The sequence below is a fragment of the Lemur catta genome, unplaced genomic scaffold (genome assembly GCF_020740605.2).
Source record: "Lemur catta isolate mLemCat1 unplaced genomic scaffold, mLemCat1.pri scaffold_126_ctg1, whole genome shotgun sequence".
Classification (NCBI taxonomy): Eukaryota; Metazoa; Chordata; class Mammalia; order Primates; family Lemuridae; genus Lemur; species Lemur catta.
Window position 1 is genome coordinate 21039 of NW_025423756.1, and position 19613 is coordinate 40651.

The 19613-nt window shown below is 41.9% G+C and overlaps 2 long non-coding RNA genes across 24 annotated transcripts in view; one reads left to right on the forward strand and one right to left on the reverse strand.

The window, feature by feature from the left end:
• Positions 1 to 5303, forward strand: part of LOC123629276 — a 25790-nt gene extending 20487 nt beyond the window's left edge. For 20 of the 21 annotated variants that reach the window (XR_006731977.1, XR_006731964.1, XR_006731972.1 and 17 more), the window contains 3 exons: positions 379 to 574; positions 1495 to 1723; positions 5029 to 5303. This is a non-coding gene — a long non-coding RNA (uncharacterized LOC123629276). Of the gene's footprint in view, positions 1 to 378; positions 575 to 1494; positions 1724 to 2571; positions 2706 to 5028 lie in introns of all 21 variants that reach the window. The other variant, XR_006731969.1, reaches the window with a different exon arrangement.
• The window catches only part of LOC123629277, a 12915-nt gene extending 4070 nt beyond the window's left edge, over positions 1 to 8845 (reverse strand). Inside the window, exons 1-2 of one of the 3 annotated variants that reach the window (XR_006731987.1) lie at positions 8744 to 8845; positions 4971 to 5088 (exon numbers count right to left, since the gene is read on the reverse strand). This is a non-coding gene — a long non-coding RNA (uncharacterized LOC123629277). Of the gene's footprint in view, positions 1 to 4970; positions 5489 to 8583; positions 8711 to 8743 lie in introns of those variants that run through there. The other 2 variants (XR_006731986.1, XR_006731985.1) reach the window with 2 other exon arrangements.
• Positions 8846 to 19613: the final 10768 nt, after the last annotated feature.

A 19613-nucleotide genomic window follows, 5' to 3' on the forward strand; every position in this document is an offset into this window, starting at 1 on the left:
TGCCTCCCAGGGTGGTTGAGGTGGGAGGATCACTTGAGGCCAGGAGTTTGATACCAGCCTGGGCATCATAATGAGACCCGATCTCTACAAAAAGTAATAAAATGTGCCAGGCATGGTGGTGCACACCTGCAGTCCCAGCTACTCAGGAGGTAGAGGCAGGAGGATTGGCGGAGCTCAGGAATTTGAGGCTGCAGTGAACTATGATTGGGCCACTGCACTCCAACCTGGGTGACAGAAGGAGACATTGTCTTGAAAATTTAAGATAAAATAAAATAAAGTAAAATAAAATGGCTGTCTGATTTAAAAGTGAAGGAAACAAATATGCAAGAATTGTTCAGGTTGTCACTGCTAAAAATGTATCCTTTTAATTTGATTCAGGCACAAGCAGCATCTGAAGAATACAGAGAACTTCACTTAGAAGTCAGATGGAACTCAGAATGAAAGATCTTGAATCTGAAGTCTCCAACAGGAAAACTTCTTGAGAAGTCTTTCATTATATTGAATTGGGAAAATACAAGCACCTCTATCAATTAGACTTGGAAGCTAGAAAATACTTGTCAAACAAAATTAAAAAGTAAGTCAAAGTATGGAATAGAAAATAAATTTAGTTCATTAATTTGCCTTGAAAACATGCTTTTTAGTGAGACAGGTTTATGACATTAGTGGGACATGAAAGCTAAGTACATACTATAATTTTAATGGTAGTCCAGAACAGTTTATATCTCTCCATCTTTTTTGTTTTATTATGACTTTCTTTCCCCTTAATATTCTCATGTCATTAACCTGACCTAATAGGCTTTCAGCTAAGTATTTTTGAAGTCTTATAATTTAGACAATGATGCTGTCATAAAATTGCTTGTTACCAGTCCCTAAATAGTTTATCTACTTTTTGAAAGATTACAAAGTAAACCAAAAGAGTCAATTACTGCAGCTACTCTTGGTGGTTTCTGGCACTCAGTATATTAACTTCTTTATACTGCCTTACTAAATACAATAATTTCTACCTTTTCTTAGTGATAAGCATTTTACTGTATGTATCTAAGGAGTACAATGTTGTGTTTTGATCTACTTACACATAGTGAATGGCCATTATAGTCAAGCTAATAACATATTTCCAATAGGTTAGTAATGTTTCACTTACTAACCCTTTAAATACAAGTATTTCTAATGACACCCTCAAGAATGTTATAAATAGATCCATTCCAGAAGGCAGCAAGTGTTACCTGTTAAGCCTCACATTATTGTTAGACATTTCTCTCTGCTCCTTACTTCATTTGAATTACTATTTTCAGACATTCCCCTAGGAATGCTTATACTTCTTTAGAACAATTGCAAAACTATAACTGCACAGAGTCGGCATGCTGTGACACATTTTCCGAGTTAAAACACTATTTAGTGGGAAATTCCATTTTCTCTCAAGGTCACTTTTTAAAAATATAATCACTGAGGAATCATTTAGGAAAAAAATGAACTACTAAACTTTGTCTTTTGCAGTCTTCACAGAACTACTGAGAGACTAGCAGCATTCAGTAGCAATCTTTTTGTGGAGACAGGAGACCAGAACTTTCTTTACCACTCATGGACAGTCCTATAGTCACCTCCTGGTGGCAATCTTAATAATGGTTTAGGTCTTCACAGAGAATTTACTTCAAAAGAATACTCAACGTTCTCTTTTTCCTGCCCATGGACTTCACATACCGGCATGAAGAACAACTTGAGTGAGGTTAGTTATATTATCTTCTTTCCTTTGGGTTTCCGAATTCTGATATAATACTTGTTTTTATTTGGTGAAATACTGAGTTTTTTAAAGGACCTATGCATGCTAAGTAAAGGTTATAATTTTCTGTGTTAATAAAGAGAGGAAAGAGAAATTTTTCCATTTTCTTAAAGTCCCTGCAGCTCTCATTTTTAAGAGATACCCATGTAGTAATATTAATGCTATTCAATATATGTAATGAAAATGACGCTTTTTAAATTTCTTTAAAAGCTGCATTTAAGTTAAATTTTAGAGATTGAATCTTATTGGCTAATAACAGAAAGTATATTGAGAGGTGCTTTGGCTTCCTTCTAATTGATTTTAGTTTGACTGTGGTTGTGATTCATAACACTTTTAAGGTTTTCCTCTACCATATCAAATTTTCCACCCTTAATCATAAGGGAATGATTGGCATGCAAACACTTAACCACATCTGGATGTTTATTATTTATAACAATCCAAGATAAATAAGCTTTATGAATTAAATAAACCTGTAGAACTACAAAGATTAACTTCTCTTTTTAAATTAAAAGATTTGTCTTTTTCTTACACATAAGTAGTAATACATCTTTAATTCCCATGGTAATTATACAATTTTTATCTCAATTCTGTAAAATGTGCCTGTTGATGGGCAATTGCACAGCACTTTTTAAATAGTTAAATCAAGCAAACATTTGAATTTTTAAAATGGCATTCACTTTTGTCTCTCTGTGTTGGTATCATTTGAATGATTGTGACTATGATTGCAAAGACCATCAAGAGTCTTTAAACAGCAATGATGACCAAACAGAATCAATTATATTCTTCCTACCCAGAACTCCATGGAATGCCAAACATGGTGCCCATGTCCCCTGAAGATGTAAGAAGAGCATCCCAATCCAAAATTTGATTTCACCAAAGAATCTATTTCTGGAAAATCTCAAAATGTATTCAACAATGAAAAGCTACGGTAATTGTAGAGCTGTTTAGGAAAAAAAAATAGTTCAAGTATACTTGACCCAGTTTAAGATATTTGTTCAATGTTTCACCATTTTTGACTAGGGGGAGAATTTTAAAGGCTCAGCACGGTAGTGCATACGGCAGTGCATACGGCAGTGCCAGCTACTTGGGAGGCTTAGGCAGGAGGATAGAGGGACAATATCTTTTATATAAAAGATTTAAATAAGAAACTTCTAGATGAGAACATTTACAATATAGTTTGAAATGTTTTCACACATTTCATAAACAAGTAGATAATTGCATCTATAAGTAGTCAGATGTTTCAGAAACTTGGTACTAATTTCTGAAAATAAATCAAAGTAACAATTAAAGAACCATATATTTTTTGCCTTATTCTAATTTTAGAAGATCATGAATCTAAGAAACTAGGTTTGAAAACTGGCTGTAATGCATATTTTTCCTTTTTTCAAGCAAATTTTATGAACTCTTTGTGTTCATATGAAAAAACGTTAGTCATAATACAGACAGCAAAATATTTTTATTTAATCTCTGCCACAATATTCACATGACATTATGATAGTGCCACTTTCCTCATGTGTATATTTAAGATTTTGAGCTAAAAAGTTAGCAGCATAAAGCATATTTTAAAATTTTAATTTTCTAGAAGTGGACTATAGCAACTTAATTTTAAGGAAAAATCCATCAAAGTGAGAAGAACTCATCATACTTTTATATAAAAGGCAGGATTTTTCTAAGAATTACAAAGTAACACATTCATGTGAAAATCTTACTTGAATTCTGCACCCTTTGTACTAATAAGAGAAAATGCTACCCTTTTGAAATGATGTATATTCAATAGACCAATATTAATTGTGCTTTTTATTAGATGAATGTAAGTAGCATCACACATATATATTCTCTATTGTCTGCATGTAAATAAATAGGAATTTTATTTTATTTCTGTGATTATTTTTCTATTTAAGCACTTCTCAAGTGAAGTTTAGTCTTTGCAATCGTCTCATGAAAATATATCTGATTTACCTAAATATTATAAATAGTATTTGACTTATTTGAGATGCGGCAGGAATATTATGAAGAAATAACTATAGAACTGGAAGAAGGTATCCTGTCAAATTTTATGAATGAAATTGAGATTAACAAAATGATTTCTGAGATCAACTGTAAAAAACAAGTGGCTTTCCTCTCTATTGTTTGGTTAATAGATACTGCATTAAATATTTCCTCATCCACACATGTAATTAAAGACGTGAAAACACTAGCATTCATACTGAAGAGTATACTTGTGCCTCGTGATTGCATCATCATGTTTCATAGCTTTTTACAAATCTCATGAAGTGTATGTAACTTTTTTTTTTTCTGGCTCTACACTTTATTTACTCCTGCCATCCTCATGAATCTGTCAGTGTGTCACCCAGCACACTGGAACTATTCTTAGAAAACCAAGGCATCATCAACTTTCTACCTTTAGGTTAGCAACTTCAGGCCAAAAGACCCCAGATTCACTAGCAACATTTAGCCAAGCACTTGCAGTTCACATGCAGTCACCTGACAGGTGACATTGTAAATGAGTCATTCACTATATCATTGGTGTACTTTTGCCCTCAGAAAAAGTTCCATATTTCTTAGCATGGGAGAAAGCACCCATATTAATGTGGTTCTTGTTAGTTTATTCAGCCTTATCTCTTACCACGTACCTACTCTGCCCCTTTGCCGTAGCATCTCACTAAACTCCACTACTTAGAATTCTACAGCATTCCTCCTCACATCCAGCACTTTGCATTTGCTGCTGCCCTCTATCTGGCACACATTTTCCTTGTCTCTCAGCTATCAACTTCCATATCACTGCATCAAAAAGTTTATAGTGTTGGAGAGAAGACTTAGACATATGGCCCTTCTGTGTGTTCCAATTGTGCCTTCTTTTAAACTTGTTATAGTCTCTATGACTCTGCATGGAAATTGCCTATTTGTCTGTTTTGTTTTTCATAGTATACTATATGATTATCGAGGTCAATGATGTGGCTCTATCATCCTTACCTTGTATACCAGTGCTTGTCATAGTACCTTAGCACATGGTTGTTGAGTAAGTGAATGAAGACTCAGAAAAGCAGAAGCTCTGATACCTAACCACAATGACAATTAATTCAATGTGCAACTACAGGCAAATTATATTTAATAATAATTTTATATTACATTTGTACATACATATTTTTTATTATTAACATGCTGATAAACTTCTTGACTCTTTTTTACTCACTTTCACTTAGTTCCAATGAAATCTGTTAGGTAAAGAATACTCTGTCTTTCCTTTCCAGATGCTGCTGGATATTCTCCTGTGGAAGAGCTTCTTCTCTAGATTCACTGATGAGTCAAATCTAAATGAAGACATTCTTTAGAAAGCATCATGGAAATATGTGCCAATTTTTTTTTAAAAAAAATATACAATGTGAAAGACTTTTAAGTAGGTCTTGCAAATGAAAGCCAGTTTTACATCCTCAGACTGCCAAAATGTTAGCTGTTTATAATTTTAATTTTAAGCACTGATTTATATGACTCTTTCTTCTTGGAGAAATAAAATTTGCCTAAGGCTTTTCATTTTTCTGATCATTCATTCCTTCATTTGTTTATTTCTGATTAACTTTTGGAAACAGTCTTAAAGTTAGAGAAAAGTTTCAAGTTCCAAATGCTTACACAGAACATACCTAGGCTCAATCAGAAAAAAATAGAATTGCTGACCAGACCAATATCAAGCACAGAAATTGAAGCAGCAATTAAAAGTCTTCCAACAAGAAAAAAATGTTCCAGACCAGATGGATTCACATCTGAATTTTACCAAACTTACAAAGAAGAACTCACACCTATACTGCAGAAATTATTCAACAACATTGAGAAGGATGATATCCTCCCCACCTCATTCTGTGAAGCCAATATCACCTTGATGCCAAAGCCAGGAAAAGATGTAGCAAAAGAAAGAAAACTACAGATGAAAATCACTGGTGAATATAGATGCAAAAATCCTCCACAAAATTTTAGCAAACCAAATCCAAGAGCATTTATAAAAGTAATTCACCATGACCAGGGGGTGGGGTCCACTTTATCCCAGGGATGCAGGGATGGTTCAACATATGCAAATCTATAAATGTAATTTACCACATAAATAAAGAAAGAATAAAGACCATATGATTCTCTCAATAGATGCAGAAAAATCATTTGATAAAATACAGTGCACTTTTATGTTAAAAACTCTTAACAAAATAGGCATAGATGGAACATTCCTTAAAATTATTAAGGCCATATATGATAAACCCACAGCCAATATCATACTGAAAGGGGAAAAATTGAAAGCATTCCCACTTAGCACTGGAACCAGACAAGTTTGCCCACTACCTCCATTTCTATTCAACATAGTGCTGGAAGTGCTTGTCATAGCAATCAGACAAGAGAAGGGAATTAAGGGTGTCTGATCAGGGGCAGAAGAAGTCAAACTCTCACTCTTTGCTGATGATATGCTATTATACCTAGAAAATCTCAAGGATTCAAACAAGAGACCCCTGGAATTGATATATAAATTTAGTGAAGTCTCAGGATACAAACTTAATGCACAAAAATCAATGGTATTCATATATGCCAATAACAGTCAAGCCAAAAATGAAATAAAAAATGTAACACCTTTCACAATAGCATCAAAGAAAATTAAATATTTAACAATATATATAACGAGGTGAGAGATATGTATAGGGTGAACCTATGAAACACTGAGAAAGTGTAGAGGATGTGCACAGATGGAAATCCCTACCGTGTTCATGGATTGGTAGAATCAATATTGTTAAAATGTCCATTCTACTTAAAGTGATCTGTACAATTAATGCAATCCATATCAAAATTCCACCATCATCCTTTACAGATTTAGGAAAAATAATTCTACACTGCTTCTGGAACCAGAGAAGACCTTGTATAGCCAAAGCAATCTTAAGCAAAAAGAACAAATTGGGAGGCATCAGTCTGCCAGACTTCAATCTTTACTACAAGGCTATAGCAGCCAAAACAGTATAGTACTGGCGCAAGAACAGAGATACAGACTTTTGGAATAGGACGGAGATCCCAGATATAATACCATCCTCATATTGTCATCTAATCTTCGACAAAGCACACAAAAGCATACATTGCAGAAAAGAATTTCTATTCAATAAGTGGTGCTGGGAAAACTGGATATCCACACATAGAAGATTAAAATTAGATCCCCACCTCTCACAAAAATCAACTCACATTGGACAAAAGACTTAAACCTAAGGCATGAAATCTTAAGAATTCTGGAAGAAATGTTGGGAAGTCTCTTAGACATTGGCCTAGGTAAAGGATTTATGAAGAAGATCCCCAAAGCAATCACAACAGCAACCAAAATAAATAAATTGGATCTGATCAAATTAAAAAGCTTTTGCACAGCCAAGGAAACTGTCATTAGAGTGAATAGACAGCCTACAAAATGGGAGAAAATATTTGCTTTCTATACATCCAATAAAGGGCTGGTAACAAGAATCTATATAGAACTTAAGAAAATCAACATGGAAAAATCAAACAACCCCATCAATAAATGGGCAAAGGACATGAACAGAAACTTTTCAAAAGACAGAATAATGACCAGCAAACATATAAAAAGTGCTCAACATCTCTAACCATCAGGGAAATGCAAATCAAAACCACAATCAGATATCACTTAACTCCAGTGAGAATGGCCTTTATCAAAAAGTCCCAAAACAATACATGTTGGTGTGGATGCAGAGAGATAGGAACACTCATACAGTGCTGGTGGGACTGCAAATTAGTGCAATCGCTGTTGTAAGCAATATGGAGATATCTCAAAGAGATCCATAGACCTACCATTTGATCCAGCAATCCCATTACTGGGCATGTACCCAAAAGAACAAAAGATATTCTATAAAAAAGACATCTGCATTCAAATGTTTATTGCAGCAAAATTCACAATTGCGAAGAGGTGTTAACAACCCAAGTGCACGTGAATACATGAGTGGGTTAATAAAATGTGGTATATGTATACCATGGAGTAGTACTCAGGCCTAAGAAACAATGGTGAATGGGTTAGGGTTAGAACTAGGGTTAGGGTTAGGGATTAGGGTGTGGGTAAGCATTAGGGTGCTCAATACATTTGCTGCTTGGTGGATGTTAGGTAAATGTTGGTTAACCGAGTTACCTTCCCTCCACTAGCTAGGGATTGTGGAGGTCCTGGAGGTCCCTGCTACTGTGTTTACGCTTTAACCAAAACTTTAGAAGAAATGCAGCGGCCCCAAGGGAATTGAGGAAAGCACCGTTCTGCTGGTCGTTCAGGGGCAAATTCAGAAGCTGAATTTCTAAAAGTTGCCCCAAAGCTGTTCAACCCTATGTGCGGAATTTTAAACCTTCGCGGGGCTGGGAAGGAGGCAAGACTACGAAGTGACGCACAGATCACACGGGATTTGTGATGCCCCCGCACAAGACAGGCTACGTAGGACGAGGATTACTGAACTTGAAGCCTGGCTCTCTGCCACTACCTGACCTGGAACGAGTCCCTTAAGTTTTGACTAAGTCCCCTGTCCCCTCCATCTGTGAAATACGGAGGATGTGGGCTCCATAATAATACCCAGGCGTTTAGGTTCTACCCTTTGCCAGGTGAGGCGTTTCCCACATTCTCTCTTTCGATCCTTGGAAGAACAGCGGTCGATTTTACTCACCAACCCCATTTTACCCGGGACGTGCAGTTCAGTGTTTAAGGAGCACGCCCCAGGTCACACAGCCAGATGCGGCGGAGCTACATTCCAATCCACAGGGTCCGAATCTGACAGCAGAGTACCTGCCCTAACATTTCTCCCACCTACCCCGATGCCGCCACCTCCTCTTCTTCCCTAAACTGGCCTCCAGCGCGCCCTTTTGCTACTGGACATGCTCTGTCGCTCTGGAACAGTTTTCACTCGGCATCGGGAAATTTTTCACACCTCTCTGGGAACCGAGCCCGCCCCGCCCACACCTCCTCCTCACCGGATTGGTCGAACTTCGAGAGGCGGAGATAGAGGGACCGGGAGCGAGGAGGCCCAGATGACCTCCCAACGCCCCAGTGCTCTGAGAGTGCGTGCGTTCCTGTGAGAGAGCACAAGAGGCACAGGGACGCACACGGTGGGCGGGGACAGGAATTGGAAAACTGGGGGGGGGGTAATGGGCTGCCGTTGCCATGGCAATGACGCCGGCATCGGGGAGCGACCCTGGCCCCTTGCCCGGTAGCGCGCACGCACACAGAGACATGCACGAGCCCGCTCGGCCCCTCCCCACAGCCAGGCTGGGGGGAAAGGTCAAACTCAAGGGCGGGCCTGACCGGCGGGAGGGAGCCCCCGCCCCGCGCCGTGACGACTGCGGACCCACCGAGCCCCGCTCCCGCCGCGGCCCGGGGTGCGGGCGGGCAGCCCCTCGGCGGGAGCTGGCCAGGTGAGCGCGGCTGGAGGAGAAGGTGTCTGGAGAGGAGAGGACGCTGCGAGCTCAGTCCCCCGCGGGACCCCCTTCCGGGAGCGCCGACGGGCTCCGGGCGCGGCCTCTGGGGGAGTTGCGGGGGCCTCGGATGGGCGATCGGGGTGCGGCCGCCAGGCCAGGCGTGGGTGCGACCCGGGTGGGGACGGCGGGCGGGCGCGGGCCGGGACGGCTTCGGGACACGCGCGGCGGGCGGTCGGGGGAGCCACGCGCTCGCGACGAGGCGCCCTGCTGCGCCGGGGCCAGCGAGGGGGGCGCGGGTCAGGGCCCCGGGCGGAGCGGGCCGGGGCTGGGCCGGGCGGGACCAGGGTGGACAGATCCGCCCGGGAGGCGCCAGGGCCCGGTCTGTGCGCGTGGCCAGGCCGGTGCTTGACGTTTGCTGCCTGTGGGAATTTCAGGACTAACCGATAAAAAAGTTACTCGGGAGACGGAGCCGCTTGATTGTCAGGCGTTCTTCCCCGTGCATGCGGGAGATGGGTTGGTCTTGCATACACAGCGCACACGAAACTGAATCTATGCCCAGTGGGCTTTAAAAGTAATAAAAACTCCAAAGCCCCCGAACAAGGTTAGACGAGTTTCAGGTGTCAGGCTTCGTGTTCCGTGGGAGAGAAATATAAAAGGACGCCCAAGTACTTGATGTGCCCAAGCAGTCAGGTTTTTGTAATCAGCTTCGGAGCGCATCACAGTGGTGTGTAGTTGTAAGGGCCAGGGTTAAGGAATCACGTTGACCCAGCGCCGCCGGGTTGGAGCCTCCCTGAGAGTCACCTAGAAAACTGTCACCAGCCCACTGCTGCGCTGACTGTGAATGAGCAGTGCTTTCGCTGGCTTTTCCCTTTCATGTTTTCCACCGTCATAATGTATGCGGGTATGCTACCTGCTTACGGAATGTTAGAATGAATTATCCATAAACTCTCCACTTGGAAGTTACTAGGCAGGAGCTCTGGCATGTGTCTTTTTTCAATATTTGAAAGTTGTTTGGAGATTTCAAATATAATGGATTCAAAGTGATAGGGATGTTTTGAGTATAAATCATACCAAGTGAGTAATGTGGGTTTTTTTTTTGTTTTGTTTGAGACAGGGTTTCTCTCTGTCACCTGGGCTAGAGTGCAATGGCCTCGTCATAGCTCACCACAGCCTCAAACTCCTGAGCTCAAACGATCCTCCTGCTGCAGCCTCCAGAGTGGCTGGGACTACAGACGCTATGCCCAGTTAATTTTTCTATTTTTAGTACAGAGGGGGTCTGGCTCTCGCTCAAGCTGGTCTCGAACTCCTGAGCTCCAGCAATCCTCTCACCTCGGCCTCCCAGAGTGCTAGGATTACAGGTGTGAGCCACCGTGCCTGGCCTTGGTGATTATTTTCTATCAGGTATTTATCCATATTCATTTTAGCCTAATAATAATTTTGTTCAAATACATTCTCTACACTCTTAAGGCTGATTTCATTGATCCCAAGTGAATTTCTTTTCCTACAGGAAGGTAATTCCATGTTTTGCCAAAAGACTCAATGGAAAAATTCTACTTTATTCCACACAATTCTACCAGTCAGAAGTAATTTGGATATTATGTATATTACAATTCTGCTTGTCAGAATTCTGAAATGGAAATATTTCATATGTGCTAAATATTTGCCATTTCCCAGGGGTAGTGAGCTGTTTACGTACGTTCTGCTCTGTGCCCAGCAGTGCTGGGCTTCCTCCCCTGCTGGTGTCCAGGGCACAAGCCAGAGAAGCTCAGCTCCATCTCTCTGTGGGCTCAGGCAGCCACTCCTCCTGCTTAATAAATAACTGAATTCAGTAGAGTAGAATTAGGAAACTACCTTTTTCTTCGCATTAAAAAGGTAATGTAAAATTTTAAGGAATGTTTCCGCAACTAACTTAAAATGGTATTCTTTTGGACTTTTCTTTCTCAATTCTTGAAAAAAGCTTCGGCGGGGCCTTTTGGGCATATTATTGAAGAGTGGTGTTTTCAGGTATTAGAAAGCCCAGTTCAGTCCAACTTTCCATCCTGCATACAACTTAAAGGTTTCCTGTAAGCTCTCCACCCTCAGCCCAGCTCAACCCTGCCCCTAAAGCTTGAGGTTCAGCGGTGGGAAGGATGGGCAATATTTGTTCTTTTACTCTCTTCTTTCTTCTCCTGTTTCACCCTCCAAACTCCTAGACTGTGGCTCTTGGTATATATCCATTTGGAGAATAAGATACTAGCTCCCCCTTCTGCCAAGCACCGGCACTCTCTGAGTGAGTCACTTGAAAGTCTTCCTCAGTTGGCTCTGGGGGGTGATGAGACCATCCCTGTCTCATCTCTACCTATAAATTCACCTCTGTAGAACTGTGTTTCTAATGAATCTCTATTTTTCTCTTTCACAGGATGCCGGGGACATGAGCAATGGATGATTTTGGCTTCCTCTGAATAACTCCTGAGAGGGCATGTGTAGTTCCTCTGTGGGAGGACATTGTCACCTGTGTCAACAGCTTTGAGGCTTTAGCTAAACTTGTGGGAGGTAGGCAAATGTCTAACTATACATCCAGTTATGTTTGCATATGTTAAAAGTCATATTGAGAGGAGAAAAACAGGATTATAAGTGGAAGGAAAGGGAAAACAAAAGATCATTGAGAAAATGGAGGGAGAGAAAAATCAGGGGAATTGGAGAGAGAAGACAAGACCGCCAACCTGGATATTCTGAAATTGTTGCTAATGTCTTGGCTTCCATTAATTCACTCTAAGCTATGCCTGCCTGTGGATGCTAAAGCATGATATTTTATTTGGAAAGTGTCTAATGTAGTAAAATAAATGATAACTTTAAAATGAAAAAAAGGCAACGAGGAACACTGCACTAAATAGCTAAAAATTATTTTTTTAATTGTAGCAAACATTGAAGTTGTTCTACCATCCATTTTCAGTTCCCTCGAGCGACAGCCATGGTGTTTAGAAGTGGAAACCTCATCTTCAGATCCAGAGGAGGGCTCTGGTTGCTCTAAACCACTTGGAATAATCCCATTTCCCTGTCATAGTGATTGACGCAGATGTAAGTCAATCAGGGAATGGCACTTTCCTAGTTACATAAATTGGATCGGGGTGGCCCAGTCAGAGTGAAACTTGAGACCATATGGTTTTAGAACCACCGGTTCTAACAACTGTCCTTGGCCTTTGCTCTGCCATTGGATGTGAAGGAGTAGCCAGCATGCGTGCTGCTGGCAGTCATTTTATGAGGCCAGCCTGACAACAAAGCCATCATTTAGAGGCTGGCAACACTGCCTTTTACATCTTTTTGGCCAAAACTGGCCACATGATCATCTCTATCTTATGGAGAGTCTGAGGTAAATCATATTTCAGCTGGGCAAATTGACCCTCCCTAGAAAATGAAGGTTCTATTCATAAGAAAGGTTCTACCAAATTGGCCTTTAGATGACCCCACAATGTAAGAAAAGCACGCCACCCTCATTTCTCTAGCATCATCTCTTGACACTTTTCCTGACAAATTCTATGCTACTGCCAAATGAACTTTAATTAATCCCCACTGCAACCCAAACATCCACTCACATAACCCCCTTCACATGTAATTTCTTGCCATATGTCTGCCTTTCTTCACAGCTTATAAACTCCATGGAAGTTCCCTAATAGTGTCCCATAACTGACCATTGTCTTGATACACACTGGGTTCATAGTAAGTCTTTCTATACTTATGGATGGAAGCATAGATAGATAGCTGGGTAGAGAATGGGTGGGTGGGTGGATAGATGGGTGGATATATGGATGGACAAATAACCGAGTGGGTTGGTGGCTAGATGGATATATGGGTAGATGGATGGTTCAGTTCATTTATGAAAGGTTAGATGAATGGATGGATGAACGAATGGGTGGACAAATGAATAGATGGACAAATAGATCAATGTTACCTATACTCTCTCATGCCTGTGTTTACTCAAATGCCTAAAATGCTCTTCTCCCTCTCTCCACCCTGCTAACTCCTGTCCAACTTTTAATATTCAGCTGAGACATTCCCTCCTCCAGAAAGCTCTCCCTGACCATCCTTCCTGGACTAGGTGTCTTGCTTTTTGCTCCTGCAGTGCCTGGTGTATCTCTCTACAATTAGCTTTACTGCTTTGCTGTGCTGGGCTGCAGGTCTGGCTCCCCTTGCCTTCAGATGCTCAGCTGTCCGAGAGCAGCACCTGACTCTGAGTCTGTGTGCCCTGCACTGACCCCGCTGTCAATCATGGAGTAGGAGCACAAGAAATTTTCAATGATCTTAGAATACAAATGAAAGTAATAAAGACCACATGTTCCTTGTTTCTAGAGAAAGATATGGCATGTGGAAGACACTGTGCATGAGGTGAATGAGGAGTTCTTCCAGCTCTCTTCTCCAGCCCTGGAGCTCCAGAAAGAGGAGGATGAGCCAGACCCACTGCCCCCAGGTGAATGCTGCACATTTGTGGTAAGCCCAGCAGACGAGCATCTCAGCTCCTAAGGTGTCCAGGGGGGTCGGACCCATGGAGTCACGGCCCCTTCCACAGAGAGGTGTTGGGACTGCAATAGCCAGCTCTGACCAGAATGTCCGCCAGTCAAAGTCAGGTTCTGTTTTGTTGGTTTCATGAATGGAAAGCTTAGAGCTGGGGCTGGAGACAGGGAAGCCCACACCGTCAGATTAGGTTGGAACTCTCTAAGTTAATTCACAGCCTGAAAATACTGAGGACGGGCATGGAAAAGGAGCACTAACAATGGCTGTTGTAGATGTAGCCTAATTAATAGTGCACACCTCTGGGACCAGGAGCTTTCTGCAAGATGCATCTTCCATCCAGGCTGTTCCCTGTCCTAGCTGCAGACACATGAAAGGATGGAGAAGAAAGGAGGATGAAAGATAGAAGTGATCATGCCATTGTGTCTGCACTGAGCTCAAGATAACTTTATTTCCTTAAAAATATAGAAAAAGTAAAGCAAGGCCTGGCGCGGTGGCTCACGTCTGTAGTCCTAGCACTCTGGGAGGCTGAGGCGGGTGGATTGCTCGAGGTCAGGTGTTCGAGACCAGCCTCAGCAAGAGCGAGACCCCATGACTACTAAAAAAATAGAAAGAAATTATATGGCCAACTAAAAATCTCTATAGAAAAAATTAGCCGGGCATGGTGGCGCATGCCTGTAGTCCCAGCTACTCGGGAGGCTGAGGCAGGAGGATCGCTTAAGCCCAGAAGTCTGAGGTTGCTGTGAGCTAGGCTGATGCCACAGCACTCACTCTAGCCCGGGCAACAAAGCGAGACTCTGTCTCAAAAAAAAAAAAAAAAAAAGAAAAAGTAAAGCAAAAAAGCCAACTTTATTTGCTAAAGCTGACAGCCAGTCTTTGGGTGTTAGTTCACCAGTTTGATTGTTTTCATACTGTATAAGATACTATTCAACCAGACTTGAAGTTTCTGGCACCTTTTATGTCATTTATCTCTAACTGTGTGTCCTGTCCCCACTTTGCTATCGGGTCATGTTTAATCCTCTGTTCTGGGCCCCTGGACTTTCACACTGAAGCCCAGGGCCTCACTTGTCCCAGCCTCGTCCGTGCGTTGCTAAAATTAGCGAAGCACCCTGGGTGGCGGAGGGGCATGGGTAGGCACCTTTTCACATCCGCCTTCCCAGTGTGGGTGTCTGGGCTGGGATACCTTGAAATACCACAGAATCCCCTCTTCCCCTGCCAGGGAACACCCTCTGCCACAGTGACCCCAGGAGTCCGGGCCAAGGGGCAGGTTTTCTTCTCATTCTTACTCAGCAGGGAAAGTCAGGTTGGTCCCTCAATATGGAGAGTTTCAGGAGAACATCGTGGGTATCTGGGTCTTGATGTCTGAAGATCTGGAATATCAACTCTTCTTGGTCAAACTGACCTCTCAGTACAGAAACGATAAGGAAGGGCACCTGTGTTCACAAACAGCTGAGGGGACATTTCTCTTGTGAGCACACAAGGCAGGGTGTGGCCCAAGGACTGGCCACGAGAGGCACAGATGCCCTTCCCAGTGAGGCTGCGGGAACTGTGTCTCTCATGGCCTTCCAGGGTCCCTGAGCCCCAGAGGTGAGTCCCCTCGGGAAACCCAAATGCAGATGCTGGCTTCCTGTCATCTCATCGCACCAATCATTCTTGCCCTGAGCTTTATCTGGACTTCCTCCACAGCGTTTGCTCTAAGCTGAGGGGTCAGTTCCTCTGTGAACCCGCCCTCCGTCCACCTCAGACGGGCAGCCGTGAAGGTAGCTCGACAGCAGAGGGACTAGGTAGCTGCAGCAGCCTGTCCTCAGCTGCACTGAGGGGCCAGAAGAGCATGACTCATTGAGGATAAAGTAACAGGTGATCATCCTTAAAAATACATTCTATACAAATATCCCTGGTTTTAAGGAAGGGAAAATTAGGATTAGATGAGGGATTATAAAATATGCTGAGATTTAATTATTCAATAATCATTCTAAATTATTAAACATGACAATTGTATAATGATATAGTTGGCCACTGTTGCGCATTACTGTGGTGACAGAAACTTGTGAACACTGTGTCTTCATTTGTTAATCATGAGGTCAGTCCCTGGAGGGAGCTCACTGGCATATTCCCATGTTTGGGGTGGATGTTGGTGCCTAGAGAGTGTCTAAATGACAAAAGTCAGGGCCAAGACCACAGAGAGGGCTCAGGGTAGAGTGAGCTGAGAGCGTTCAGGGGTCACCTGTCCATGTTGTGCATCTGTCATTCCCAGGTGGCTCCCAGCATCTCCCCTTGTGAGTGGCAGGAAGATAAACTTCACCCACTGGAGACAAGTGGCCCATATGGAGAGAAGCTGGGACCCTGGGCCCTGAAGAGCCACCAGGCCCTGGAGCTGGAGGTGAGGAGAGTCCACCTCGCTCAGAGGATTGAAGACCTGGAGTGGGAGCTGTCCCTGCTCCATGAGGCGGCCAACAGCAGTTCGAGCATGGGAGGGAGCTGGCCCAGCTGACACAGCGGCCTAAGGGGCACTGAGTCACATCAGATGCTGCATGGTGGCCACCTCCGGGAGGTGCCTTCTCACCGAGAACATGAACGGGCTCCCCTGGTAGAAAGGAGTGGGCATCTGGGGCCCGGAGTGTGTGCTGGTTTTACGACGTGCTCCTACAGGGAAACACCTGGATTTCTTTCAGAGCCTGGACCTCAGCTAGTGCTCAATTTTGCCTTGAACTTTCTGGGGTGAGGGAAAATAAACTGACATGGGTTGACAAAATCAGGGTGTGCTCCTATCAGAGTCTGTGCCCAGTTTTTTCACTCAGCTGTGGGCTGTGGCTTCCCCCCAAAACTTCAGTTGGGGCCCCTGGCTTGAGGGGTGAGAAGTGCTTGGCGGGGGGCCCTGAGAACATAGGTGCAGCCAGAGCACATCCATGCCCCATCTTCCGTCACACCTCACAGCTGAGTCTTCTGGGCCCCCAGTGTGGCTTGTGGGGAGTCCAAGCAGCCATGTCCCCTCCTGGCTCCTGCCGACCTCCTGGAGCCAGAGGAGGGTTCGGTCTGTGGCCTGGGCCTCGTGACCACATCAGATGTCCCAGTACCAAAGGAGACTCTGAGAACACCCAGTCAAACTGGAGTTCTCTGACCCTGGACACACCTGGCCCTGCCGTCTGAGCCTGGCTCCAGCAGTTCCATCCTCAGAAGACCTGTCCCCTGCACTGTGCCCAGGTGAGATGTGCTTCACCTCTAAGCCCCAGCCCAGAGGCCCGTCACTCCACGGAGCTTTTTCCCACCCCTTCCCAGATTTCTACCCCGTCTCCACCACATGTCTGATTCCCACCACAGTCACCTGTGCCCTGGATGGCCCTATCTTCCAGTCGGAGCTCCTCAAAGCAGGGTGTGTCTCATTCACCTTGGCGTCCCTCTCTCACACACACAGACACGCTCACACACGTGCACATATAGACGCAAACCAACATTCAGACACACACACAGACACAGTCACAAACACAGACATGCATACTCTAACAGACACACGCACATATACCCTGAAAACACTGCTTTGCACCCACAGGGTAATAAGGGACCCATGAAGGCTTTAAGAATGTAATTGACTGTAAAGACATAGCTTCTAACCCAGAGATCACACAGTCATGTCGGGGTGCCACAAAGGCACGTGGGAAATTGTGCAGAAAATGGTACAAAACTGAGTGCCAAACCCTGTCCCTTGGCACCTGACAGGTGCGAAAATGAACCTGTCCTGGTGTTCTCTGTCCCAAGTCAGGGGAAAGTATGAGGCCCTGTCAGGGACCCAGGACACATTACAGTAACAAAGAGGCCAGAAGGAAACATGTTCTCTGAGCACAGCTGTTTGGATTCCAGCATCAAGTTCCATCTTATCAGTTCCACAGGCATCAGAAATTATCTTGAAGCATTTAGGCAAATTATGTTGTGAAGAGAGCTGGATTTACAGAGATTAGGCAGACAAAAAGAACAAAGTTAAAATCAGAATGGAATAATAAGCCCAGTTTGAATAATAGCTTTAAACCATGAAACTAATTTTAAAGGTAATCAGCTGAACATATTAAAAAGTCCAGACATACGTGGTGAGAATTATTATATGGAGTCTTGCTTCAACCACTTAGGAAAAGCCGTTTATAGCATGGGAAGTTCAACTTGTCCTGGTTTACATTTCCATGTCTCTGGCTATAGCATCAGATAGTTTGGTGAATTTCTGTGTGGCCCATACATTACCCACAGACTTGTTTCTTGAAATTTATCTAGTTTCAATGTATAGGGGTTAAGGCACAAAGAAGTTTGCCTTTTTGTAATTCTTTGTAAGAAATTTGGATGAGAAGAACCCGAAAAAATTAAGAAAATAGTATACAGAGCTACAGTCATATAATGAATGTATTATACCTGTTTTTTTTTTAGAAGTATAACTTTTTTTTCTCTATATTGATCACATAGAAACCTCAGGTTTAATAACTTCTTAAGGCTAGGAAGCCAAACCAAGGCAGACTTCAGGTTTTATTTACTGTTGTAAGGATGCTGGCTCTGACAGAAAGTGAGTTTTTATTTACTTTTTTTAAGTCTAGGGACCTTTGAAGTCAGGCATTGTATGCATATTTTCAAATATGATATTTTAGTCAAAGATTTGGTAATCTGGAAAACAAACATTTCAAGTAGACAAAAATGTTTTAAATAAAAGTCATACGGACATGATTTTATCAGGTATTCAAATGTCATATAGTCAACATTTGTTCTGCTTAATCTCCATTAGTAGTATCATGAATCCATCCATTTCTTTAGCAGAGTTCTGGAAATTTTTGTTTAGTCAATTGTCCTTAAAGTTATCAGAAACCTGTATGTAAGAGTGTTTGTTGGAGTCTGTTTCATGAATCTGAGTATAAATGATTTTTAGAGATTTTAAAAATCTGATGAAAGTTTACAGTCAACAAGGAAACGTCACTATATCTATGACAGATAGTAACCAGAATTATGACTGATAATATATTAAACTTCTATAAACTTACATGCTTGTAGAAATGATGTTTTTGAAACATTCATATCAACAGCATACCAATAAATGAAACTAAGTAAGATCTAGTGTCACTTATCATTGGACCATGTTTCTTATACAATTTATCCAATGAGGCTAATCATTTAATATCCTTTTAAGATGAGAGATATATATTTGAAATCTTTCCAGGGACCCAACTGGAAATTTTCATAATTAATTCTAGGTTAAAGATGCTTAAGTTAGAATTCAATTTGGGGGAGGTTTGTCAAAGATGTTAAAGGGCTCAAAACATTTGACCAAAACAAAATCAGAGAACACTGTAAAATAGCAGTCATTCATTTAACCAAAGTGATAATCAAAAGGCTTTGAAAGCAGAACAGAAAGTTACATGGATGCAAAAACCTTCACCAGTAAGCAGGTAAACCAGGCAAGAAAGTATGTTGACAGCTTTAAAGACATTTCTAATTTTGTGTTATCATTAATTTTTAAACCAATTAATTTGCCAAACTTTTCTTGTCATATGAACTAAAAATAATTTAATTTAATTACTAAATATTTTATGAGTGTTCATTTATTTAAACCAATCAAAATACAACTTTTGAAGAGATTTCTTGCTGACTACACAAGATTTTATTATGTAGATATTACATATGACATAATGCACCAATACGTCTAAATATATATATATATATATATATATATATAGTGTGTATATATATATATACATATACACATAAAAAAGGTCTTACAGTTTTCATTTTAGAATTTTAGTCATGGGATAGTAAAACATATAAACTCACCAGTTTATAAAAACCAGTTGGACCTAAATCATTTTTCTAACAAAATGGGATAAGGTTAAGATTTTCCTAAGTAGGCCGTCTTATAAAGGCTGTCAACCAAATTTTGGGTAAAGCAGTTTGACTCAGTTTTCAATATACTGGATTG